Source organism: Ammospiza caudacuta, chromosome 1 (genome assembly GCF_027887145.1).
Source record: "Ammospiza caudacuta isolate bAmmCau1 chromosome 1, bAmmCau1.pri, whole genome shotgun sequence".
In the NCBI taxonomy this organism is placed as follows: domain Eukaryota; kingdom Metazoa; phylum Chordata; class Aves; order Passeriformes; family Passerellidae; genus Ammospiza; species Ammospiza caudacuta.
In genome coordinates this window covers 150,794,184-150,821,277 of record NC_080593.1, presented here as the reverse complement: position 1 = coordinate 150,821,277, position 27,094 = coordinate 150,794,184, and the positions used below count along the sequence as shown (strand labels likewise).

At 42.2% G+C, this 27,094-nt stretch overlaps 1 protein-coding gene across 2 annotated transcripts in view; it reads left to right on the top strand.

Moving 5' to 3' along the window:
- The window catches only part of TRAPPC9 (trafficking protein particle complex subunit 9), a 447,408-nt gene that overhangs the window by 106,614 nt on the left and 313,700 nt on the right, over window positions 1-27,094 (top strand). The window lies entirely within an intron of this gene.

The following is a 27,094-nucleotide window of genomic DNA, read 5'->3' as shown; positions in this document are numbered from 1 at the left end:
CCCTTGGTCAGAAAAGCCTTTTTTAGTCCTCTGCCCATTGTCTTTGCTTATGCTTGTTCTTTCCCCAAAGATCTACAGCTCTCTCTTGTTCCACCTTGTGTGTTCCTGCCCTAAAAATCCCCAAGGAAGCCCTGTGCCATTCCAAAGTGTGACTCCCACCCAGCCCCTCATATTTCGCTGCCCTGATCATGGTGAGGGGGATCACAGGGCCCAGAGAGGGCAGCTGAGGGATCAGGCCTAGGGAAGTTTGGGTTTAGGAAAGGCAGGTGCTGCCTGAGCGGCCTGATGTCCCTTGGGCCATGGATGACCCGCATCAGGCCTGAGAGAAAAGGGGGCCATGGAATCTCCCTGGACTTGAGCAAAGCCTTTGACTCCATCTCCCACAGCAGAGTCCTGGAAAAGCCATCAGCCCAGGGCTTGTGCAGGGGCACTCTTGGCTGAGTTAAAACTGTCAGGTTGGCCGTGTCCAGAGAGTGATGAGGAATATTGTTGCATCCAGTGTTTTCTGGTCCCTAGCTGTGTCCCCTGGGCCCAATCCTGCTCGGTTTCTGTCCTGTGGATGTGGACAAGAGCATAGAGGGTACCCTCAGCAGTAAATTTGTGATGACAACAAGGTGGGTGGGAGTGTAGATATGCTGGGTGGTTGGTTGGCTCTTCATGCTGGCTAGGTGGTGTGAGGCCAGTGGGGTGATGTTCAAGAAGAGCAAGGTCTTGGTCCTGGCCTTCTGTCCCAAGAAGCATCTCCAGTGCTCCAGTCTGGGGGAAGAGTGGCTGGAAATCTGCCCAACAGGAAAGGCCCTGGGTTGCCAGCTGCCAATGGCCAAATGCGAGCCGGCATGTGCCTAAGTGGACAAGGAGGAGGGTGGCATCCTGGGGTTCCGTGTCAGCACTAGTGTGGCCAGCAGGACCGTTGCAGTGACTGTCCCTCTGTGCTGGGCACTGGGGAGGCCACACCTCGAGTGCTGTGTGCAGATGTGTGGCCGTGTTGAGATGGGATTATCTAGAGATTCCTGTGTGTGAATTACAAATCATGGTGCCAATGAGACCAGTCCACCAAAGTAAACAATGGGGATTTTCTTTAGCAAGAAATGTGGGCTAGAGAGACAGGAATGGGATAGAGAAGGGTGAGAAGGAAAGAGGGTGAAGAGTGGGGATGGGAGGGTAAGACTGGGGAGTGTTGGGGCGTGGGGGAGAGCAGGGCTGGGGTGAGGAAAGGATCAAAGAGAGGTCCATCCCAGAAGCTTGCCTTCATCAGGATCTCATTGGTCCTTCCTCATGCTGTGCTTCTGCACTAGGGGTCCTGGTATTTCCTGTGCAGGTGAGGACCCTGAGCCGTTTGTCAGGGGTTAACACCTTTCCCCAGTCTATGTTGTTGTTGGTATCCAGGGAGGCATTTTCCTACTTGCCATGTGAAGAGAGGATGGGTTTGCCTTCATTTATCTGCAATGCTGAGGCCCAAGGAGCATTTCTCAGCTCCAAATCCAGGCTGGGGCAGGGCAGGGATGCCCCCTGAAAATGCAGCCTGGGCCGAAATTCAGCTCCTCAGGGACGCTACAAGGCATTGCTGTCATCCTTCCTCAGCCGGCTCTCCCTGACCAGGCTGCCTTGCTGGTGGCTTGGGGGTGAGGGGCTGGGGCCGGGAGCAGAGCCTACCTTTGGCAAATGGTTGCCTTGGCCTCCATCCATCCATCCATCCATCCATCCATCCATCCATCCATCCATCCATCCATCCATCTGTCACAGACATTTTTTCATAAAAATCCTCTCTTTGGGATCTTTCCTCTTCTGGGAAGCTGAGGCCTCAGAAAGAGAATGTAAACAATAATTATCTGCTGATGTGGAATGCAATAGGTGCACCTGTGATTGGCTCATGTTCCATGTTTACATTTAAGGGCCAATCACAGGACCAAACTCGGGGCAGATTCACAGAGAGCTGTCTTGTTTTGAGATTCCTATTCTATTCTTAGCTTAGCAGCTTCTGAACTTCTCTCTATTATTTTTAGTATAGTCATAATGTATTATATATCATATATTAATAAATCCAGCCTTCTGATCACGAGACCAAGATTCTCGTCTATCTCTCTCACCCTGAGGAACCCTCACAAGTCATGTAACACCACCCACCTACCCCCCCATCCACTCCATCCACTCCATCCATCCATCCATCCATCCATCCATCCATCCATCCATCCATCCATCCATCCATCCAAGCATTCAGTGTTTTTCTCTGCCAGGTGCCCTTGACTCTGGGACCTGCCGCTGCCCCTGGGAGCTGGGCATCCTCTGGGTGACTCAGAATCTTTGGTGACAATCCTGCTGCTGGCCCTGGGCCCACTCCTCCAGCTGCCCCCCGAGGGAGCTGAGGGAGAAAAGCCCACGCAGAGCCCGCTGGCCCGTGCTGGCCATGGAGCGCCATGGCCATGGGGCCGGGGGCTGCGGGACGGCTGCGCTGCCAGCGGGGCAAGCAGGAACAAAGGGTGTGAGGAGCTGGGCAGGCCCTGGGCAAGCTCCTGCCGGTGGCTCATTCCCGCAGGGCTTTTCCTGGGGAGGGGCGGCCTGGGCACAGCCAGCCTCCATGCCTGCTGCCTTGGCCTCCTCTGCAGGGTCAGCAGGCAAGGCACAACCCACAGACATGTTTGGATCTTCGAATAATGCCGAGGGAAGAGGCTGGATGCACTGCTCGAAGGCAGGATCGCTGTCCACAGGAGAAGCTGATGGTTCTGCTTCCTCCTCCTGCAGTGGGAGAGACAACAGGCTCTCTGGCTCACTGTCACTCTCTCCTGCTGCTGCTCTGTCAAGGAGCTCTTCTTCCTCCCACATTTCTAGGAGCTTCTCGAGAAAGGCACAGGAGGGCGAATCACCAGGTGCAGGGCACAGGCCTGCCAACAGGTCAGGATGTGTAATCTCTGCATTGTTTTCTGCCTCTCCTGTGGATTCCTTGACAAGAGCATCACAAGTCAGTGTGTTGTCTGTGACAGGGCCCAGCTCAGCCAGCAACTGGTCAAGAGACACAAGTTCTGAGTAGGTTTGTGTCTCATCTGCAGTGTCATTGGTCACACTGCAAGTGCTGTGCGGGCCCAAGGGGCCTGCAGCTGGCTCCAGCGAGAGGCTTGGTGCATCGCTGAGGATACACTTAGATCTCATGGGTCTTTCTTTGTCATCCAGGGAGGAGGAGATGGCTCTAAACATCTCATCATGGAAGACTTTGTCTTCCATCTCCTCCAGCTCCTCTCTCTTTTTACGCAAACGATGCACCAAAGCCTCCTCATCCTCTGGGCACAGCTGCTTACAAGGCACAGTTTGCTTGGCTGGCCAAATAATTCCCTCCCCCTCTTGCTGAGCACTTAACCCCTTGGGGCTTCTCAAAGTGGATGTGATGGACCTGTTCTCTCTCAGATATGGGCCCAGGCCCATGAACAGGTCCCTCCAGGTGTTGCTCCCATGCCCTACCTGCACCTTCATGAGCACCTCTGTCTCAGAGTGCCCCAGGTGCTTCCAAGCCGGCTGGGCCGCAGTGCAGAGCGGCACAGCACGTCCGGCTTGAATGGGTGGCAGGCCATAGCCCTGCCTTGCTGCTGGCCCAAGCCCTTTGTACAGCAGTGGCTGCCCCTGCTGGGGCTGGCCGTGGACATTCACCTCCTGCTGCTTCCACATCTTGAGCGTTCTGTGCCAGACACTGGCCAGAATCCCCCAGGTGAGCTGCTGTGTCCTGAGGAGCTGCTGCCTCCAGAGAAGCTGCTGCCTCCTCAGAGAGCTGCTCACCTGGGAGTGGCCACTGCAGGGTATTTATAGGCCCAAGGGCCATGACATGGACCCGTGTCACAATGGTCTCTGGGCACAATGTCACCAGGGGTCACAAAGGCCTGGTGGCCGTGGCCACCTGTGGTCCCAGAGGCCTGGTGGTTTCCCTGCAGATGCCCTTGGTCAGAAAAGCCTTTTTTAGTCCTCTGCCCATTGTCTTTGCTTATGCTTGTTCTTTCCCCAAAGATCTACAGCTCTCTCTTGTTCCACCTTGTGTGTTCCTGCCCTAAAAATCCCCAAGGAAGCCCTGTGCCATTCCAAAGTGTGACTCCCACCCAGCCCCTCATATTTCGCTGCCCTGATCATGGTGAGGGGGATCACAGGGCCCAGAGAGGGCAGCTGAGGGATCAGGCCTAGGGAAGTTTGGGTTTAGGAAAGGCAGGTGCTGCCTGAGCGGCCTGATGTCCCTTGGGCCATGGATGACCCGCATCAGGCCTGAGAGAAAAGGGGGCCATGGAATCTCCCTGGACTTGAGCAAAGCCTTTGACTCCATCTCCCACAGCAGAGTCCTGGAAAAGCCATCAGCCCAGGGCTTGTGCAGGGGCACTCTTGGCTGAGTTAAAACTGTCAGGTTGGCCGTGTCCAGAGAGTGATGAGGAATATTGTTGCATCCAGTGTTTTCTGGTCCCTAGCTGTGTCCCCTGGGCCCAATCCTGCTCGGTTTCTGTCCTGTGGATGTGGACAAGAGCATAGAGGGTACCCTCAGCAGTAAATTTGTGATGACAACAAGGTGGGTGGGAGTGTAGATATGCTGGGTGGTTGGTGTGAGGCCAGTGGGGTGACGTTTAAGAAGAGCAAGGTCTTGGTCCTGGCCTTCTGTCCCAAGAAGCATCTCCAGTGCTCCAGTCTGGGGGAAGAGTGGCTGGAAATCTGCCCAACAGGAAAGGCCCTTGGTTGCCAGCTGCCAATGGCCAAATGCGAGCCGGCATGTGCCTAAGTGGACAAGGAGGAGGGTGGCATCCTGGGGTTCCGTGTCAGCACTAGTGTGGCCAGCAGGACCGTTGCAGTGACTGTCCCTCTGTGCTGGGCACTGGGGAGGCCACACCTCGAGTGCTGTGTGCAGATGTGTGGCCGTGTTGAGATGGGATTATCTAGAGATTCCTGTGTGCGAATTACGGTGCCAATGAGATCATCTACGAAATTTAACAATACTGATTTTACTTATCATGAAATGTGGGGTAGAGAGATAGGGATGGAACAGAGGAAGGTGAGAAGGAAAGTGGCTGAAGAGTGGAGGTGGGATGGGGAAGACTAGGTGGTGTTGGGGTGTGGGGAAGAGCAGGGCTGGGGTGGGGAAGCGATGATGCAGACAACATTCCAAGACTCTTGGCTCCAGCAGGATCTCATTGGTCCCTCCTCACGCTGTGCTTCTGCACTGGGGGTCCTGGTAGTTCTTGTGGAAGTGAGGACCCTGAGTCATTCATCCAGGTTTAACACTTTTCTCTAGGCCTTCTTTCAGGTATCCAGAGAGGCGTTTTTCTGTTTTCCTTGTGACGAAAGGATGGGTTTGCCTTCATTTATCTGCAATGCCGAGGCTTCAGGAGTGTTTCTCAGCTCCAAATCCAGGCTGGGGCAGGGCAGGGATGCCCCCTGAAAATGCAGCCTGGGCCTAAAGTCAGCTTGTGTGGAGTGCACAAGGCCCAGCTCTCCCTGACCAGGCTGCCTTGCTGTTGTTGGCGGTGAGGGGCTGGCAGCAGGGCCTACCTTTGGCAAGTGGTTGCCTTGGCCACCATCCAAACATCCACTGAAGCATCAACACTCCCTGGTGCCATTGCCTCCTAGACCTGCCACTGCCCCTGGGAGCAGGGTGTCCCCAGGGTGAGCCATGGCATCTTTGGCCACCGTCCTGCTGCTGGCCCCGGGCTCACTCCTCTGGCTGCCCCTTGAGGCAGCTGAAGGAGAAAAGGCGGCACAGAGCCCGCCGGGCCCTCTTGGCCATGGAGCGCCATGACCGTGGGGCCGGGGGCTGCGGGACGGCTGCGCTGCCAGCGGGGCAATCAGGAACGCTGCGTGCCAGGGGCTGGGCAGGCACTGGCAAGACCCAGGGCTGCTGTTGCTGCTGTGCTGGCAGATGGGGCAGCTTGACCCTCGCAGAAGCTGCACTTTGCATTTAAGGGCTGAGCTGGCAGGGAGTTGCAAGTGGCATCTGAGGGCCATGGTGAGGCGGCAAGTCTGACACGGACAGTCTCTGTGGCCCTGTGATGCTGCAGTGTGACGTGTTCTTTGTCCAGGTGACCTGAGGTGCCGCCTGTGGCTGCCTAGGGGTCTCCTGTGGGAAGCAGGAGGAGGCACAGGATGAAGGCGGCTGTGTGAGCACAGTGTCCCCCACGTGCCTGCAAGCTCAGGAGTGGCCCCAAGGCAGGTGCTGGCCACAGCAGCCAGGCTGGGCCGGGTTCCCAGCTGGGCTCGCTGCCTCTGGGCCATTGCTGTGCCTGGGCCATCCCAGTGCTGGGCCCTGCACAGAGCATGGCCTGGTGCCAGGCCTGGCTGTCTCTGTCCCAGGGCTTCCCCCAGGTCTCCCTGCAGCCTCTTCCTCCATCCCTGCCCCTCACCTTTTGCTGCTTGGATGTTAGTGGCTGCCCCTCATGGGCCTCGCCATTGGCATTTGCCTCCTGCTTCGGTGACATTGTGGGAGTGCTCTGCTGAACACTGGCCACAATCTCCCAGGTGAGCTGCTGCCTCCAGAGAAGCTGCTGCCTGCTCAGAGAGCTCAGAGATCTGCTCTCCTGGGAGTGACCACTGCAGGGATTTGTTGCCCTCTGGGTCACCCTGAGGACCAGTATCACAATGGCCTCTGGGCACCATGCCGCCATGGCTCACAAAGGCCTGGTGGTCAAGGTGGCCATGTCCTTGCCTTTGTCCTGCTCATGGTACAGTTGAAGCCCCTGGACAGGCTTGGCAGCTCCCTTAGGCTGGGATCTGTTCCCCTCCTGCCATTGGCGTTTGTTGCTCCTTGGTGGGCGTTCAGAGGAGCTGTTTCCCCAAGAGCCTCCTGGCAGGGACCAGAACGTTCTGTGAAGGATATTTTCTGCCCTAATTACCAATAAGCAATATTACAGGAATGTAGCAGAGATTTTTTTCTTGACTGTTCTTACATTTTTGTCTTTTGGTATACTTTTAGCAGCGTGTCTTTTTATACATTTTTGGGAACAGAAGAGTAGACTTTTTTTTTTTTTGAGGAAACGCTTGAGGGAGAAATGCCATGCTTGTCACAGAATGAGAAATGTACTGAATAAAGGTTAATTACTTTGTGATTCACAAAATAACTGAAAGCACAGTTGAATGCACTGTGAAGACTGACTTTTGAAGCAGGATCAGAGTTGACCTGAAATGCTGAAAGAAGCAGTGAAAATGCACTTTTAGACTAAGAAGATAGCAGGGCTGTGGTTAATGTCCTGTATTTGAAAAGCTGTGCTTTTTTATAAAGAGTATTATCTTTTGTGTCGTATTTCAGAACTTTTTGCTTAGGAATTTTGGCTATATCTTTATGTATTTATTAACAGCATTATTAGACTGGGATGGTTTAAAAATTGTGTGAGCATTTTTGCACTAAAAGGTTTTGGTAATAAATTCATATGTAAGAAAAGACAGTCTCTCAGCTATATAGATGCATTTATATCTCCAGACTATTTTGAGTGCTAGATCACTACTCCTTAAAAAATAAAATAATACTGCTTTTTAAATATTTGATGAGAAAAATGTGCATGCTAGTCCTGGTGGTTATATTAGTCATTCACCTTCTGAAAGTTGTAGAAATGGTATTTAATGTTAGCAGTAATACTACAGTTTTCTTTTAATATTTTAGAGTCATGAAATGCTTTCTGGTACTTGATGTTTGCTTGATCTTGTGAATGGTTAACAACACAGTAATACAGGCAAAGTTTAGAATTTGAAAAATTACAGATTCTGTCATAGACAGGAGATTGCTGATGTGACAGAGAATTAATACAAAATTGTACTTTATATTTTTCATTATACTTTACTCTGTCATCTTTCTTCATTGAGAGGTGAGGTTATCTGGTCTGTAGCTGCCAAACACATTGATGTCCTTTTTGCAGCTGAGAACTAAGTCAGTAAAACCTAAATTATTTTCAAATTCCTGGCTAATCAAAAGCAAATGTTAGGTTCTTTTCTGTGTATGCCATTAAGATAAGGTAGCTTCAGTTAATAATACTGCTTTATGATAAGCTTTTGTAGCATAGTATTTTTAGAAAGCTTCCTATTTGACCTAATGGGAAAGCAGCTTTCCCAGAGAAAAGCAGAATTTCAGTCAGTTTGTTCTCACTTTCAATACTGACTTCTTAAACAACTATTCCTGCTGCCATTAATGAATTTTCCTGCCCATGTTTACATGAGAGATGCTAAACAAACCACAGAAAGTAGAGCTGGGAGAGACTTTGATATGACATCCAGTCTCCATCATGCTCCCTTGAAAGTTGCAGAGAAGCCTTGGCTCTTCTGGAAGAAGATCTGGTGATAGAAGTTCCACAGTCTGCCTTTAATCATCTCCAGCCTTTCCTATTGCAGGAAACTACAGACAGCTTTTCCTCTTTTCTCTGTGAGTTCTTCCTCTTCATGTTTTTCCTGTCCCCAGTGGAAACTGTTCCTGTCCTTTGCATATTGAATTTTTGATGACTTAACAGCTGGTATTTGATGTTTTCTATCGAGACTCTCAGAGTTTTACACGTTAGGAGAAAGGACTAAATAGGAAATAATCAAATTTTATTCCAAATCTCCATCACTAGTTCATTTGCTGGATTTGGGAGAGACGAGTAATGCAGTCATTTCAGCAAAACCTGACTGAAGATGAGGATCTGCTACATCTGGCTGAGCAGGACTAAATTCATTTCCTGGGGTGGAGAGTTTCATTTATAGTGACAAAGCTGTTTCACATGGAACACAAAACTGAATTTTAAAAAAACAATGCTGTAACTAAAAACAGTGGTCCATATAAGAAGTAGACAACTTTCATGGATTAAAAAACTTTAAACCAGCTTCTGGCATTCTGTAATGTTTGGGTTGACTTAGCAAATCTTTAATATCAGAATGACTTTGATTATAAATTGAATGGTATCTTAACATTTTGTGCTTTTAATGAACGAGTTCATGAAACTAAAACTGATTATAGTAACAGTAGAATTTTTAAAATTTCTGCAATTGTGATATTTCTTCTAGAAAAGGATATTAAGAGGTATGGTAAATAAAAAGGTCAGTGAGCACTATTAGCCTACAATTGGAGAAAGTAGGAGTGAATTCTTTGTTCATCTGTGGTACAGGATTTAGGATGCCTTTGCTTTCTTGGGTGTCATGCAGTTATAATTTATTTTAAGGCTTTATTCAATAGGGCAGTTGTTTTTTTCTTTAGGCTGTTACAGGCTGAAGTACCATATGGCAGATGGGTCATTGAGAAATAAAATAATTGAAAAAAATAAATGTATGTTATAGTATTGCAGCTTGAAAAAAAAAGGTAATTTTTTATTCCCCTTACATTTTTAATACTTTTTTCACTAAAATGCCAAAGGTAGGAAATCAGTGGGAGACTCTGAATTAAAAGAAACAAATTAACAACAGCTGTTAATTACCTGGCTGAGCAGTCCAGAATGGTGACAGACAGAGTGGGGACAGGAAATGCAGTGGATGTGTGTGAGCCAAGACAACCAGTAACTTTATTGATCATAGAAACTCAGTTCAGCACAGAGTCCCTTAAATAAATAGTTTAGCCTTTAGTATATGGATTAATTATTCATAATTTCTATTTCATTCCGGTACTGTGGGTTTTTTTATAAATTTTCATTATCAGTTTCAATTGCATTAACATGATTACAATTTCTAAAACTTCACAATTAAACAGGGATATGAAATTGAACAATACATTCTCCTATTTCCTTTCTTTATTTTTCCTTATCAACATCCTAGGTAGAGTTGAAATGAAAGTTTAAATTATATGCAGCAGTTCCTTGCAGAGATGAAATGGTTAAAGGAATGTATTGGTTGCCTGCAGAGATGTATTTTCTTTTTTTGACTGTGGATAATTTGAACATGACCAAGTTAAGCAGTGTATACCAGAAGTGTGGAAAGATGCAGGATTTGTTTTATTTATACATGTTATATATGTTTATAAGGTTTATTTTTACTACTTGTGAAAGATTTAAGTGCACTGAGCAGTAGTTCTATTAGCTTTTGTGCAAATCAGCCTATTGATGGAGACATTTTAATTCAGAGAAGACTGAATTTCCTTTTTTGTTAATTTGAAGTGAGTGATCTACATGGAGGTGATAATTCAGTTTGCCAGAGCTGGTATTTCATTAAGTTTTAACCTTGCACAGAATATATTAAGTGATTTACTACACATGAAACCATTTATTTCTAATTACTATTAGTTATAAATATTTTAGAAGACTCTATAACTGATACACTCTGAACCAAAATTGCCTTCCTAAGTCATTAATTTGGAAGTTTCAGAGGTTTTTATAGTAACAGTGGAAATTTTTATTGTGGATGAAATATTGCATAAAACCTTCTTAAGCATGAAAACTCTCAGTCATTTGATAATATATGAAGGAAAATGTTGTTTTTTTTGTGATGGTTTTGTCTTTTCAATGTTTTCTTGCAGGGAGGAAAGACTTATTTCCATGCATGTTTTAGTGATGTTCAACTTGTCTGGGTGTAGCCAATGAGTGTTTCTGCAGAGTTTTGAGGCAGTGTCTGTTTTAGTGAAATGTTTTTAGGTGGAATCCTTCCACATGTTGTTAAATGTTTTTCAGTCAGTCTTGGTTTATATGAAGCCTTATGGTGTTTTGTTAAGTCTTCAGCATTATTTGAAGTTACTGTCCCAAATTTCAGCAGTCACCTGATTTGCTTGTCAGTTCTTGATATTCCTGTACATAATTACTCAAAATAACTTGGAAAAACAGATCACTTTTTCCTGTGTAACCATGTGTTTGCAGTATGTGCACAGTAATGTTAATAACTTAGAAAAACAGATCACTTTTTCCTGTGTAACCATGTGTTTGCAGTATGTGCACAGTAATGTTAATGTATCTTTCATTTGATTTCCATCTATAAAATGGTGAGAGCTTGTTGGTTCTAAGGTCATATTTAGTGGGGTTTAGTGGACTCAGCTATAATATTGTGCTCACAGTTGACACTTGTGATTAGATTTTTTTTTTTTGCTCGTTGCTGAAATAATCAGGTAGATAGTTATTACCATAAAGGAGCAAAAAGTGATTAAATTACTTGCAAAAATAACAAATAAAAACACTCTGGAGACTTTAGCTATACTATGGAAAAATTTAAATTTTGATTAAGCAGGCTTTGAACAGAAAACACTTTAATGTGTATTCATAATGTACATTTTTCTGCATCATGAAATGCTCAAAGCTGGAGCTTTTTTTTTTTTTTCTGTCTAGGCCATGAACTTAGAATCACAGAATCACAGAATGGTTTGGGTTGGAAGGGACCTTCAAGATCATCCAGTCCCAACCCCCTGCCCTGGACAGGGACACCTTCCACTATCCCAGGTTGCTCAGAGCCCCATCCAGCCTGGCCTGGAACACTTCCAGGCATGGGGAATCCCTAGATCTGCTTGCTGCTGTTTTTGTGCTGGACTTTGTACCTCATGAATGATGTTGGCTTGGGATGGAGGATTCAGTTGATCTGTAAAAAGTCTGTTTCTTGGCTATACAGATATGATTTTTCACAGGAATTTTGAGTCCTTTTATTTATATATTATTCTTTGTCTGTTCTGGCTTAGTGGCTTACACTGCTCTCCTTTTCTATACTGTGGTAGTTGTCTCCGGTCTGTAACTTGGAAGGAACTTCCTGTCAATGGGTGTACTTATTGCTTTTTCATTTATTTTTCTCTCAATTTTTTGTCCCTTTGACAGTTTGTGCTAGCAGTTTTTTTGAAAGAGCACTAATTGGGAGTTATACAGATGTTCAATTATATTTCAGTCACTACAGTTATTGGAAACAGTGTTTATTGGCAATGATCTTGCTTAACAAAACGATTAAAACCCCCAATTTCCAGATCCTGTTTTTGTCTCAGTATTGTATTTTATCCTCTAATCCTTTAAGATGTACATTGACTGTGTCATGTATAATATTATGATATCTCTCCAGAGAATGGGAGACAGGTGTAATGCTTCAAAACCAATATTCTGGGCAATTCATTGAGCCTGTGTTCTTTTCTGCTGAGTTGTTTTGTGGTTTTTTTGAGACTGCACATTAACATCCTGCAAGGTTGCCTGGTTTTGTCCTGTACAATATTGCATTGATCTGTGATTCCTGTAGTCAGTGCCACATCCTAATTCAGCCAACTTAAATAGGTTTAGGACTCATTGTACTCCAAGATCTTAGGATTTTGTAGATGTGAAAGGTCAAGGAAACACCAGTTCCAAAGTACTGGCTTGGTGGTGAAAAAACTCACCAAGCTGTTGCTTTGAAGAAAAGTAGCTTTTAAACTGCATGACAGCATCAGAACATTAATTTGAAGAGTGGTGTAATTAGGTACATTTTCACTAGCCTGCTTAATTATTAGTCTGAATTAACTGATTATTGCATTAATAACACTCCAGGTATTGTTTTCACTGCCTGAATTTTAAATGCCCTTGCCTTGAAGTACTAAGGGAATGGGTCAAAAGGACCTTATGAATGAGGATCTAGGAGAGAATAGGGCTCTTCTATTCTCTTGTACCTTTATCTAAATTCACTGACAAACATTAAGCTATTTTATAAAGTCTAATGTTCTGTGAGACTGAATGACTTTAAAGTCATTTTCTTGCTATCAAGATGAGGACCTCAAAAACAGTGATTTTGCTTTCCTGTAAATAACCTGTCAGACTTTTGGGTGAACATGGTGAACAAGTAAAAAATTAAGGAATGTTTCTCCATTGCCTCTTCATTGCAAATTAAAGTTTTGAAATGCCTCTAGCAAAAACCTTAGAAACTGCTTTAATTTAGAAAGTGAGGCAGGCTGTTTGAAGGTCATTAACAGAGCCTGTAGTTGATCCATCAGGTGAACAAGCAGTAAACTTCCTGATCCATCAGGCATACTCAGCCTGGATGCCAAGGGGTAGGAAATGAATTTCTGGGGAGCAGAGATGAAGTTCTGCATGGACATGCAGCTGCTGTGAGGTGGAGGTGACACTGCCACTCTCAAAGCCCTCAAAATAAGCAAGTGCCCAACCCGCCACATGTTGCAGCCTGACAGAGTGGTAGAATCGCTGCAACCTTCTTCAAAGTGTCTCCTTCAGCAGCTGCTCAGAGTAAGGACACAAGAACAGATATTTCAACTCCTTGCACACACACATGCCACAGATAGCTCAGCAGAGGAAAGGCAGGAAGGGTCTTTGTACGATGTATTCCAGGAAAAGTCTACTCCAAAGCCTGCCAAATGGAACAGGGAAAAAGACAAAACCACGTGTTGCGCACAGGCTTAAGTATGGGGTCAGTGACCAATGACCCGAGGGCACAGGGGCGGGCACAGGGCAGCAGCCTGTAGGGGGGATGAGGGATCAGTGATTGGGGTGGGCAGTGCCAGCCGGCCAATGGGATAAATAATCTGGTGTAGATTGGCAGAGGTGCTGCAGAGCACCAGGGGCTGAGTCCTCTCTGTCAGCCTAGGTGGGGAAAACTCTGTGATTGATTCTTCCAAGGTAAAGCCCTGGGGATTTCCCTGAGGGGAAGGGAGGTTTCAGAGGACTGCACAGCCAGGGGCACTGCAAAATCTACAAAATGTTGGAGTCTTTGCTGTCCTGGTTGATCCTGTGAGGCTGCTCCGCCCTGCTGGTGCTGCTGCCCTGGCTCTGCTCCCTGGCTGGGCAGCTCTGGGAGGGACCTGGGGAATTCCCCATGCCAGGGATTTCTCCCATGGCCCTGGTGAGCAGTGCTGGGGCCATGCTGGGGTAACCCTTTCCTGTGCTTCTCATCATCATTGCTGGCATTCTCCTACTTTCCTGTTTTATGTCTCTTCTTCCTCATTTATTGGGAAAAAAATAAAGTTGAATTATTGTTTTCTATGCCAACATTTAGTCTTGTTTGTGTTTTAATCTCACTTTGGTGTGTGTTGAGAAGTTAATTCCTTCCTGCATTTGTGGATCAAGGCAAAACTTGCTTCTCCTCATCTTAAGTGGATTTGGACAAAGAATTGTGAGCATTTAGGAAATTATTCTTTCCTAAGCCGTGCATAGGTGTGTTTTATGAGTTTCAGACCAATGAATTGGATTCACTACAAGTAAAGTACTAATGAGCTTTTTAAAAATGTCTATAATAAAAATATAAAATGTCTTCACGAGGAGATACCATATTGCAGAGAAAATCACTGTCATGCTGCAAATGTCTAATATAATTTTTTTAGAAGTGTGAGCTAACAAATAATTTAACATTTGCTTACAGTCTTTAGCTCTTTCTTTACAAGGTGGTTTTGTATTTTAGGATTAAATTGGGTTGTACATTTATTTACATGTTACTGAAGTGTTCCACAGAGTGAAGTGTTATGGAAAATATTGTTAACTAAAGGAAAAGGTGGATCTCATGTTTAAAGAAGAGTGAATTTATCATCAAAGGTTAAAAAGTAGGGTAATTTTAGTGGAGTCATTGAAAGGCTGGCTTTTATGTCTGTGATATCAAATGGAAGTGGTTGAGTGTAAGTTTGAGGTGCATCAAGAACCAGACTGATAATCTCTTCCCTTCTAAAGGAAACCAGCCTTCTGGATTACTACATTAGGTGCCAATTTATTCCGAAAGATAAATATGATACACACTTATTACTACAGAATGTACAAAATATCTATAAATCAACTCTGGGATAAGTGTATAAACTCCTCAGAGAGGGCTTCAGAAACTTTTTCAGCAAGATGATTGTGGTTTGCTGGATAGGTGCAGTTGGATGTCAGGTAGTCAAGTGTTGTTTCAGTGCTTCTATTTTTCAGAGGAGTGATAGCTTATGTTAGCGGGATGTTTTATCTCACCAATGGCAATGCAAGGTCGTGAAAGTAATCTCAAGTAAATAAATCTAGTCAGAAAATATTGTCTTATTTTCCTGGTGTACTTCTATATACCATAAAAGAAGTACTTTTATACTTGTTTTTATCAGTTATAGTCTATTGAATGGCTGCTATCTTAAAAACTGTAGTGTAAGTGCTAAACTTTCCTGTCATATTTCAAAAAGAGGATTTAGTTATTTTATTTTCTTCTTGTCTGTTTCTTCCCTTATTCTAAAGTCTTTGTTTTGCTCAATTTTTTAAACAATTGAAACACCTTGGTTCCATTCCAGTGATTGATGCATGGAGTTGATTTGAACATAGAAAGTTCCTATATGAAAAAAATATAAATGTTATGAAAAAATCACTTCCTACTCTGACCCTTCTCAAGCTTTTCTAAAATTTTACCTTTGATATTATAGTCTTAAGTCTTTGAACAAATCAAGCAAGTTTGTTCTGTTTTTTAATCTTGCCTGTTAAATTCTAAGCAGTGTGTTGCTTTGACTTTATCCATTTTCAAGGCTATTTTAGATGTTTTCATTCTTGCACTTGGTCAGTCATTATTTTGTATGAATTTTTTTAAAACTCCTTGTATTATTTACCTGTTTCCTTCTAATTCAGTATTTCCTATGTGAATTATCCTTACTCCACTCTCTGGTGTCTGAAAACAGAAGTTATGCACATAAAGCAGGGTTTTCTTTGGCCATATTATAGAAACCAACTCCATTTAACAGAGAAGTAGCTTTTACTAATAAATAAAGGACTCACTGTTTAAAACTTGGGTTAATGAATCAGTCCCTAACCTGTGCCTGTGACTTAACCAAAGATCCCATAAACTTTTCAGCACAATTTTCAAAAATGCTGCTTAATTCTCAGTTGCATTTTATATCCTACACAAATTGCCTTGCTGACATTTAAAACTGTCTACCCATACACTGCTGTTTATCTCAGTGGCCTTCTAGTTCCTCATGTTCTGGTCTAAGAGCTAAGGTGGTGTCATTTGTTCTGGTGACTCTTAGACATTTGAGATCACAGGAGTAGTTAGTTGGAATGTAATTGTCCAAATGAAATTTGTCCAAAACATGAAGGTTAACACTTCTCTGAATGTGAAAACAATCAGGTTTTATGTCTCAGCAGAAATAGAATTCTCTCAGCAATGTATTTAAATACTAGGATATAAAATCACTGTCTTCTCCCAAAGTAAGAGCAGTGCCTTCTAAAAGATGAAGGATTTCCTTTCTTTAGGCTGTTTTATTGACTTTTAAACTTTACTTTCTCTTTTCCCACAGCTCAAATGCACTTCTGAAATCTGTAACTTGACCCCCTGTACATTTTGTTTTCTACTTAATAAAAATATAAAATGTGAATAGTTCCTTTTGGTTTTGTAACTGGTAAGGGTGCAGTGCAATGCAAGTGACACATTTACTGTGGTTCACCACCTATATTTAACTCAGATTTGGTGATGTTTCTGACATGCTGCTTGCATTTAGACCAAGTCAGCAGTTCCCCATGATGACACATGGGCTGGAACAGGAGAACTAATCATCTGTAAAGGATAGAAAATAAAGGATTCAATGGCATTATGTTAGGGAAGACAATTTAAAGTAAATACTGAGAGCAATTATTATTGTTAATTTTAATCTTTCAGTTTGACATCCCTGAAGTGCTGAGTGCATTATTTTTTGGGTTATACTAAATATAATAACTGGAATGAGCCATAGGGTTGAAGACCCAGAAAGATTTGGTTCTTCAGTCTTTACAAGTACAAGAACATGTTGTTAAGTTTCTACATGCTGTATTTTATTGATTAACCTTTTTGAGTTCCTATTATGATCCTGACTCAGAACTTCTGTGTTTTTCTAGTTATTTCCAGTATATAATTTATTGTTAACAAATACACTAGATTCCTATCAAGAATTGCTTAAAATTTTGACATCAAACGATATAAAAAAAGAAATCAGGAGAGAAGTGAGTTCATGTTAGAATGCTACTGACTGCAGTTGTTTTCTGAAGCCATTTTAAGAGAGAAGAGAATTACCCATTTGAGGTTTAGTAAGAAGAAAATTTAAATTAAAACTATGTTTTTATAGACATTTCCGGTATTGTGGGATGACCTTGGCTGGCTGCCAGACACCCCTCCTGGCTTCCTGCCAGCAGTAGGATGGGGCAGAGTAAGATGTAAAAGCTCATGGACGGTGATAAAGACAGACACAGGCAAGAGTCAAGACTGCACATTGCCAGAAAATGGAATAATTGTGGGGAATGTTTTGTTGTGAAGGGCCAAGGGTTGGTGTTTGTGTGTGTAAAGTGTCCACCTCTGTTGGTGGTGTTGATTTTGGCCCAGTCCAATGAGCAGAGGCCATTCCCCCTTGGCCTGTCATTCGAGCCCCTGTCCAAAGTCCCTCTCCAGCTCTGCTGTGGCCCCTTCAGGCACTGCAAGGGGCTCTAAGGAGCCTTCTCCAGGCTGAACAACCCCAGCTCTCCCAGCCTATCTCCAGAGCAGAGGTGTCCCAGCCTTTGGAGCATCTTTGTGGTCCTCTCTGAACTCTCTCCAGCAGCTCCACGTCCTTCTGATGTTGGGAGCCCCAGAGCTGGATGCAGTATTCCAGGTGGGAATCCCAGAGCAGAGCAGAGGGGCAGAATCCCCCTGGAAATATCCCTGGGCTGCAGGGGAGGACCTGCTCTGAGCTGGCTGCCCCTCCTGCGCTTCTCCTCCTCCTGCATCCTTTGAGGTCTGGAAATAACTTCCAGCCAAAAGTGAGAGGATCCTTTTGCCCTCCTTGTTGGCTTTTTGCTTGTCAGATCTTCCTGATAAAATTCCTTAGACTCAAGGTGTGGACAAAGTAACAGTGGATAATGGGATACTTTTGGAGCTGGTGCAGGAAAAGGCACCTGGGAGCTCTGCTGAGTGTGTGTGTAATTAAAACACAAAAATATTGCTGTGCAAAACACTTATTACACCATCCATCACGATCGTTCAAAGGAACTGCTGTTTTAATAGCAGAACCCAATTTTAGTTTGTTTAGCTGTGAATTTAATGAGTAATTTGCTGCTAAAATACTCAGAAAATTTGAAGTGAGAACATTTGCAGGCATATTTGGAGTATTGGGCTTTTTTACAAAGAAGAGGTTTTTTCAGAGATAATGATTTTTAGGTGTCATGCAGGAAATCAAACTACAGTACTTTCTCCTGTTCCTTGTGCTCTCCTCCATGTGGTGCTGTGTATCTGCAGCAGCACAAAGCTGAATTTCTGAGTAGCTTTTCTATACATTAAAACATTTGACACCAACTTCTTAGTTTGATTGAAGTAAACATTTCACATGTGTGGATAAATCAGTAACCTGGAACTTGGCATGCAGGAATTGTCTGTCACATCTCTTGATATTTTGAGTGATACAACCACTTAAAAGTACAGGCAGATTAGTGGATTCCATTAATAATGACTTAAAATATATTAGCTTAATCCTGAATTTATTACCTGTCACATAGTTCCAGGCTTAGAGATGAGTGCAGGTATTCCAGAAGTGAGGAAGACTCACTGTGCTGTGGGATAAAAGGAGATCTTTTAGACAAGGCTGTGGATATTTGAGCTTTGAAGTCAGTGCCAAACCTCAACCATACCTTAGCAGAATGACAAACTACAGAACTTAATTTTACAAATTCTGTTAACATAATTCAAGGTGTTTGATGATTTCCTCTGCATTACAATGATGGGAATTTCAGTGAATTCACAGTGATCTTTTTTAAGGTGGCACACTGCTGCAAATCAGGGAAGATTTAAAGCAAAATGGATTAATAGATCAAACATATCACTGAGTAACACAGAATTTCATAAAATCACGGAATGCATGCAACCTGTTCCACTGTCTTGTTATCCTCACAGTAAAGAATTTATTCCTAATATCTAGCCTAAAACTACTGTTTTTAAATTTGAAGCCATCCCCTATTTTATTTGCAGAGATGCCCCAATGAAGGAAGGAATGATGCATCTGACTCCATGTTCTCAGAAGGCTAATTTATTATTTTATTATACGATATTATATTAAAAATGCTATACTAAACTATACTAAAGAATACAGAAAGGATACTTACTGAATACTAAAAAGATAATAATGAAATTTCTTGACTCTTTCCAGTGTCTCAGCACAGCTTGACCCCAGTTGGCCAAAGAGTCAAAACAGCTCACACCAGAATCCATTGAAACAATCACCTGTGGGTAAACAATCTCCAAACACATCCCACATGAGCACAACAGAGGAGAAGCAAATGAGATAAGAATTGTCTTCCTTTTCCCTGATACTTCTCAGCTTCCCAGGAGAGAAATCCTGGGTGAAGGAATTTTTTCAGAGAATGTGAATGCCACAATCCCCTTTGTCTTGTCACTAAATGCCATTGTAAAGAGTCTCTCTCCATCTTTCTTGTGGGCTCCCTTCAGGTGCTGGAAGGCTGCAGTTAAGTCCCCCTGAGGCCTTCTCTTTTCCAGGCTGAAAAATGTTATGTGGAAAATAATGTGGCGGGAATGAACAAAAAAATATCACTGTTGCTGCACCCCAGCACCTCTGGGAAATGCTGTGATGGTTTAAATTGCCAACTGCAGTTTGTCACCTCCTGCTTTCAGCCATCTCTGTGCCTGTGCACTGATTGACAGATGGCAAACATGATGCCAGTTCTTTCTTAGAGCTCCAGATCTGGGACACAGTGTACTGCTGAGCCTGATGGCTCTTTGGGCACTGACAGAAACTCTAATCAGAATTAGTGGACACATGAGTGTGTCCCATAGAACCTGGCTTTTGTTTTGCTTTTGAAGTCAGTGCTTCACAGCCCATATGCTTGACATACTGGAGGTCTTTGAAGATGTGAAGAAACACTTGAAGGAGGGAGATGGTGAAAGTTCTTCTGGATTCAGAGAAACCTTCAGCAGGATCAGAGAAAAGAGGAGTACTGAATACATAGAATTCAGCTTTATTTTGTGCAGAAAAAGATATTCACACCCATTTCTCCTCTCATTTTCAAGTAATCTCATGCTATTTGTGCCTGGGAGAATGGGTTGAGAGGTATTTTGTGTTTTGGCACTGTTCTTTAGATATCCTGGTCGTGTTGCTGTATGTGGCCATTTCTTAGAAGTATGAACTGAGAATTTTTTTCTGTAGACTGTGCCACTGATAAATTTTATTTTAGTTAGGATAAAGACTCTTTCCTTTTAGATTATAGTAGTGAATCACAGTAAATGCAGGTGAGCAGGTGTCCAGCTATGGAAAACATCAGTCATGTTGTGTAGTACTTTTTTCACTGAAAGACAGAACAGCAAATGAGCATTTAAAACGTGCTGCCTTAGACATTTTTGAAGATGCATCCTAGCAAGTACTAAGAGCTGTAAGCCACAAGAAATCTGGAGTAAAAAGCATCTAGTCTTTACATTATTGTACTGATTTTAACTTTTTAGGGCATGGATTTGTATTAGAACTCTTAGTGCGAGCCAGGATTTATTTTTGATTCATATTTGTATGTTCATGCATTGATTATTGCATCAGATATTTCAAAGAAACACTTCAAAATATGAGTGCCCATAACATGGTGTTATTACTTTAATGCAGCCACTTAACAGGACTTTTGGAGTATTTATTAAAATCTCTATTATATGGCTAAACCCCCTAATTATTCTCTCTCCAGTTACCAAACTTAAATTGTTCATTTTGTTGGTCTTTCTTTGTATTTTTAAAATAAAAATATTTGAATTTGAAGCAGGAAGAAAGGGAGAGCAAGGCCTGAAACATTTGAGTAATGTGGGCAGTGGGTGAGCAGTGTATAATAACTTGCCAGATATTTGCTCTGTAGAACAACATTTTTCCTTGACATCATTCATAAAGCTGTCATCCCCACACCACAGTAGAAAGATACTTCCCTCTACACATTTTACAATATCTTGTAAGTTTGTTTGACAGGGCACATGACAGGTCTATCAAAACTGGGAGTCTCCTGTGACAAAATTCAAGACAACTGGCAATCCTGTAAATGGAAAAGGTGGAATTTATGTATGTCAAAAGCAACCCCATTTTTATTTAAATTTGTAAGAGTTGTCTTCTCACTTTTCCTTCTCATTTTTCTATCTATATGATTTGAAATATTAAATGGGAAACAGGCTGAAATGCTGTCTAGCTGTACCATGTTTTTATGAAACCTTACATGAACACTTGCTTGTCCTACCCTTGGATCTCTTTACATCATGTATTTGGAAAGGATTAAACTAGAGCAAAATTAGGAAATAAACTTAAAAGAAACCTTGTATATTTCCCTTAACACATCAGAGCTCAGTGAAGCAGGTGGCTGAACCCTGCTGAGAAAAGCTTGGGAGTTCTTGTGCTCAGTGAAGCACACAGAAAAGCTGGAGAGAAGCTCAAGGTAGTGATGGACATGGATTCCATCAATCAAGCACAAAAGCTGCATTTAAGTGCCTGAGAGCATGAGCAAGTTACTTTTATGAATTTGGAGTATACTTGGAATGGTGCAGACTGCTGTCCACAGCACTTTTGAAAGTTATGAAGTTGATTATAACCCTTTAAAATGCTCAGTCACTCACCTGTGTTACACAGCTCAACTCAGAGGCCTTTAGGAAAGAGGAGCTGTGGGCTGTGCTCTTCCCAAAGGGCTTCCCTGGGTGGCAGAGGAGGTGGCAGGAAGATTCCTGTCTCCTGTGTGCTGCCTGCTGCCTGTTCTGAGCTGTTGAAACCCTGGATGCTGAGAATTCTAAACTTTCTGTGCTGAAAGGCACAGGCCTGCATGAGAACACTGCATTTGTCCTGAGGCTGTGGAGAAAGCTTCAAAAATTGATTAATAGTACTGGGATTATAAGTGTGTAGTTGGTTACTAGTGTGTAATAACACAGGGTGGAAAATTTAAGAGTTTGGGGTTTTAGGATATAGTAATAAATATGAAGCAAGATGGAGGTTTTAGGGCAGAGACAGGTTGTTCTTTATCTTCTTCACCTTTTTCATGGGTTTGGGTGGTATTTTGTAATTGGACAGAAAAGTCCTCATTGTGGGCATTGAGTAATCAGTTACTGGGTTAAAAGGGAAGATAATTTAGGTGTCATTTCTTAATTGGACAGTTTAGCCTTAAAAGATCTTTTAACAAGAGATAGTTAGCCATTTTGTGCCGTGCTAATGAAAGGCTGCAGAACTCAGGGCTGTGAGCTGTAACATTGATAAGAAACAATAAACACCTGAGGATGAACACAAACTATCATCTCAAGTGCCTTCAATCCTGACCCTGATAGAGGCAGGAAAAGGAAGCAGAAAACCCACATGAACCTTCTGGAGAGGGAGAGAATTTTCCATTTGTGGAAGCAGATCAGAAGGCTCATGAGGGGAGGTTTACCAAGTGAGTAGTGGGAAGAAGGAAAAAGGAATGGCCTGAAGGAGGAAAGCTCTGAGGATGTTAGACCTCACCAGCCAGGGACACTCATTGGAGCGGCAAAAATTGGATCACCATCTCTCTCTGGTTACAAAATGGATTTACATTGGTAAGAAATGTGGCAAAAAAGCCTGCAGAGTTTTAAAGTGAAGCAGGGAGTGCTGAGGATAGGATGTCTGTGCTGACAGTGCTTTTGAGGAGGGGTGGATTTTATTTATGTCTGTAATCTGATGTTGTGGACTTGAATGTCTGGTAGTGGATGGAGTGTATCTTCCAATTTGCTATCACACTTTCCTTTCTCTTGGAAAGAATGTCTTGAGATGGTCTGGCCCAGCACACTTGATCAAAGCATGGTCAGCTACAGCAGGTTTCTCATGGCCATGTCCACTCAGATTTTGGATATCTCCAAGAATGGACACTTTATAAGCTCTTTGGGCAACCTGTTCTAGCATTTGTCTATGCTAACAATAATAAAGCTGTTTGTGATTAAAGGGAATTTTCTGTATTTCATTGCTCCTCACCTTTCTGCTGGAACCCAGTTGGCTCCATCTTCTTCAGGCCATCACACAGGGTGTTCATATGCATGGGTGTGATCTCCCTGAGCCTTTTCTTATCCAGGCTGAACACTTCAGTCTCTCCTCAGGTGGTCAAATTCCTCAGCCTTTGGTGACCCTGGGCAGGACTTGCTCCAGTGTCTGGGTCTCTCCTGGGCTGGGGAACCCAGCACTGGGCACAGCTCTCCTGAAGGGCTGAGCAGAGGGGAAGGACCGCCCCTGGGCTGACCTGCTGCTGGTTCTCCTGATGCAACTCTTGTAATTAACCCTGAAATGATCCAGCTTCATTCTTCAAGAACAAAGTCAAGAAATAAAAGTGAGGAGGAGACTGACCACAAAAGTATCTCCCTGATCCACACAAAGCAAATCCTAAAAGTGTCCCCTTAAAGTCTCATGGTGGATTATCACCAAGGTGAACTGATTAAAAAAGTGTAAGAGTGTAGTGGGCAGGGGAAACTTATTTAAAAGCTTTAAAATTTCTGTTCTATTTTCTATTTATTTATTTTTAAATGGTACCAGTTCTCAGAAAATTTTAACTTCTAGTGGATGGAAGGAGAGGATGGTAGGAGACAGAAGCCCAGTTTCTGTTCCAAAATTGGGCTGACTTCAGGTCCCATCACGATGTTGTAGTTCATATTATCCTGTGATATTTTAAACTTGGATGTTTCTTTTCAAAATTTTGAGCTTAATGCAGTTACCTTAGCACAAGTGTGTTATCAGATATTTGTAATATTACATGTAAGTCTAATAAATTTCATTTTTCAGAACTCATTAGGGTTTCTTCTCTGCTTTAGAAAGTTACTTTCCTTTTTTTAAAACGATTTAGCTTCTTTTTCTTTCTGACCTGAGTTGAATGCAGGTGGGTAGCTTCAGGCAAACAATTACCAATCAACCCTCAAGCAGAGACCTTAGGAGTAATTTACACTTTTCCTATGTTAAAGCTGTGATGATGATATATTTAAACTGATTTCTCGTGTGCCTTTATTTCAATAGGAAAAAGTTACGCTCCTGATACCTGGTAAAAATAGATCATAACTTGCCAAACAGATTGTTTACCATTTGGTGTGATAAAATTAAAATCTTAGAGATGGACAAGAACAACTTGATTCTTTATAATCTTATTATATTTTTTAAAGCAGGGTGAGACACTTGTCATTTAGATGCAGGAATATGGAGTCAAGTATTGATGCCTTGCTGTTGCTTGACTTTTAAAAGCAACTTTTGGCTACTATTTTTCTTCTGTTAATGAGGATGTCAAACAAATTTATTGCCAAATAGTTCCTGACCTTAAAATGATACAATTCCTGACCATCTTCTAATTATTGAGGTTAAAAAAAGGGGAGTGGGCATAGAAGGAATTCTGTATGTCTGAAATTATGTATTTTAACAATTTATAAACAAATCTGATTTCTAAAAAAAAAAAATAATCTAATTTTAATGTAATTACTCCAGTCAAAAAAAACCCCACCAAAACCACAAAAAACAAAAAAAACCACACCCAAGAAATCTCAAAACTCCTGAAATCTCCCAAACAAACTAAAAACAACAAAAAAAAATTGGTTTCAAATTAAGCAAAACCCAATCATTCTGGTTGAATAAAATTGAATTAGAAAATCAAATTGCTTTTCTATCATAACTATTTGAATTGTCTTTTTCCCCTACTCTCTTTTTCTGTCTGAAACTTTAGTACGCTATACAAATATTTCAAGAATAGGAGACTGTTTCTTTTGACTACTGACTATTGTGTAATTGCCTGGGATCATACCAAAAATTATTCCTGTCTTTTAGCTGGGGTTGCTGCCATAAATGGGAAGCATTAACACATCTGTGTTTTTTACAGTGTGGATACATTAACTTGCCTTTTGGTGAAATGATTTCTAACAAAGCCAGAATTTTACTAAGCCTTAGGAAAATTATAAGGAGTTCTTGTTAATTTTACAGAAATCACAATGTTTGCAGTAACAACATTTTTAGTTATGCCAAATTTCACAAAAATCAATTTCAGGATGAAATAGAAGTATTATGGTGATATTTATCAGAGTAGCCCATTAAACATGTATTCTTAGCATCATAATCCTGTAGGAATAGGTAGCTAGAGCATCTCAGTGCATTGTCTGACCAGGATTCTTGAGTTGCAACTCTAAATAGTTGTACACAAATAGAATTTTATGGAGAAGAAACTTGGAGATTGTTGCATGTTGTTTTTCTTTTTTTCTAGATTAAAACAAGTTGTCAAATTTGTTTTGCTTTTTGTTTGTTTTCCTCAGTGAGTCATTCATTCAAAATAAGGTAAAGACAAAAGCCACTCATTGCATAAGTTGCAAGGTAAAGAATTTTCCAAGTATGTTTAGATGAAATAGTGTTTCCACAGGAATTGTTAAGAATCAACACTCTTCCCAATTTTCTGCCTCCCATTGTGCTCTTTTCTCTGCCAGGCTTAATGGGTGGTCAAGTGGAATTCACAGAACAAGGATGGGTTTTGCTTAGGATTTAATCGAGTATGAGTAACAGTTGGAAAATGCATGATTGTGTTTTAAACCTCTGAAGTGATGAGTCAGTGTTTGGGAGTTTCCTGCTGCATATTTATGAAGTGATCAGAGATGACTCATTGTGTTTTTTAAGTAAGCATTTGTAATCGTTTTAAGTGTGTGCTAACCACTTAGGCTGGGAATTAAGTTGGCATCCTAAATAAAATCAAAATAGTGGTTTAAACATCAGGTACCAGGTCCTTCCCTTCCTTCCCTACCTTCCCTTCCTTCCCTACCTTTTTGTAGGATCATTTGTTATTTTTGGAGCATTATTGCTCTGTGTGAAGAATACAGATGCATCAGTAGTGACAGCTTGAAAACAGGAATGGTTCAAGTATTGTCTGAGCTCATGCTCAGAAATGAGCAGGAAACACTTGCTGCAGACTGGTCAAATTGTCACTGACAAGTCTTTTATAAATCTGTATTTCTGAGAGAGCACTGTGTTACACCTCTCATTTGCTTTGTGACCTTTGCCTCTGGAAAATTTGTCTGTTTTTTTTTTTGGTAACATCACAGACTTTAAAGTGTATTCTCAGCCTTCAGGGCTCCTCAGTGCAGGTGGAACTGGAGCCAGCCAGCAGAGGCTGTGTCCACCTGGCTGAATTGTGCCAAAATGGGGACAGCAAAGAGTGGAAATAAATTATAGTGTCATCTCCATGTCTGACTCATATCTGCAATTATTTTTCATATGTTTCCTGAAGAGCTAAGTCCAGATTCCCTGTCCTGGGGGAAACCTTTGAGGGAATCACATACAGAGAGTTTATAGGAGCACTGACTTGTGTTTCAATGGTGTAACTAAAGGCTTGGTTGCTTTCAAAGAGCCTGCCCAGGGAAAGAAGATATATCAGAATGGAAAGTGTTGTTTTTCTGCGACTCAAAGAACCCATTTCTAGCCAGAGTAGAGGACAGATTTAATTTCTGAAGTCTTAGTTCTTGAAAACTAATTTCACTATTTTCTTATTCTGTTAGTTTTGATCATCATATTAAGGAGAAGGAATTTGTGCTATTCATTCCACATTAAACTCATTAAATCAGTGATAAATTTAGCTCAGTAACTTTACTGATTTTAAAACTGATTGTGCTACTGGAGCATTTTTTTCCAACCCAAGCAGCAGCTGAAAAATATGAAGTGCTCAGTCTCTCATATTTATGTATTAATGTCTGTGCTGAATAAACAGATCTAGAGATAAAATTGTTCAAGCATTCCTCTTTTAAAGCCCCTTTCTTCATTTTCTTCTACTTTTGAAAATTCACTAATTGGACTTATCCCTTCTAATCAGAGGAATTCCTAAAAAAATGAGGATTATTTAACCCAAGAATTCCAAAGAGATCTCCTATAAAAATCTTATCAGTTCCAAGAATCTTCTATAGAATTGATTATTTTTCTGGTTTGCGGGATGCATTGTTTCTTTTAAAGATACTTCTGTTATTGAAGAGGAGGATTTTTATCCTTTAGGGTGTTACTATATTTTTTCTTCAGAGTGTACTACAATAATATTATGAATAAAAATTATACACATAGTGAAAGGAGCTGGCTTCTTCAGCAGAGTGTTTTGAATAGTGTATGGATTTGATACCTTCCTAAAACCATTTGTATGGGATGGATCCCTGCGATGTAAAATAGAAACTCTGGACTTCTGTAAGACCTTGTGCTCATAGAGGGGTGCATGTGATTCTTCTTTCTTAGTCTGGAATATTATTTTCATATTCTCTGATGGTTCAAAAGTTTGTAACTTTGGCAAGTTAAGTTGTATGTTGCCATTGGGGAAGCAGAGCAATTAAAACAGTTACTTTACACTTACTGTTGGTAAATGTGGTA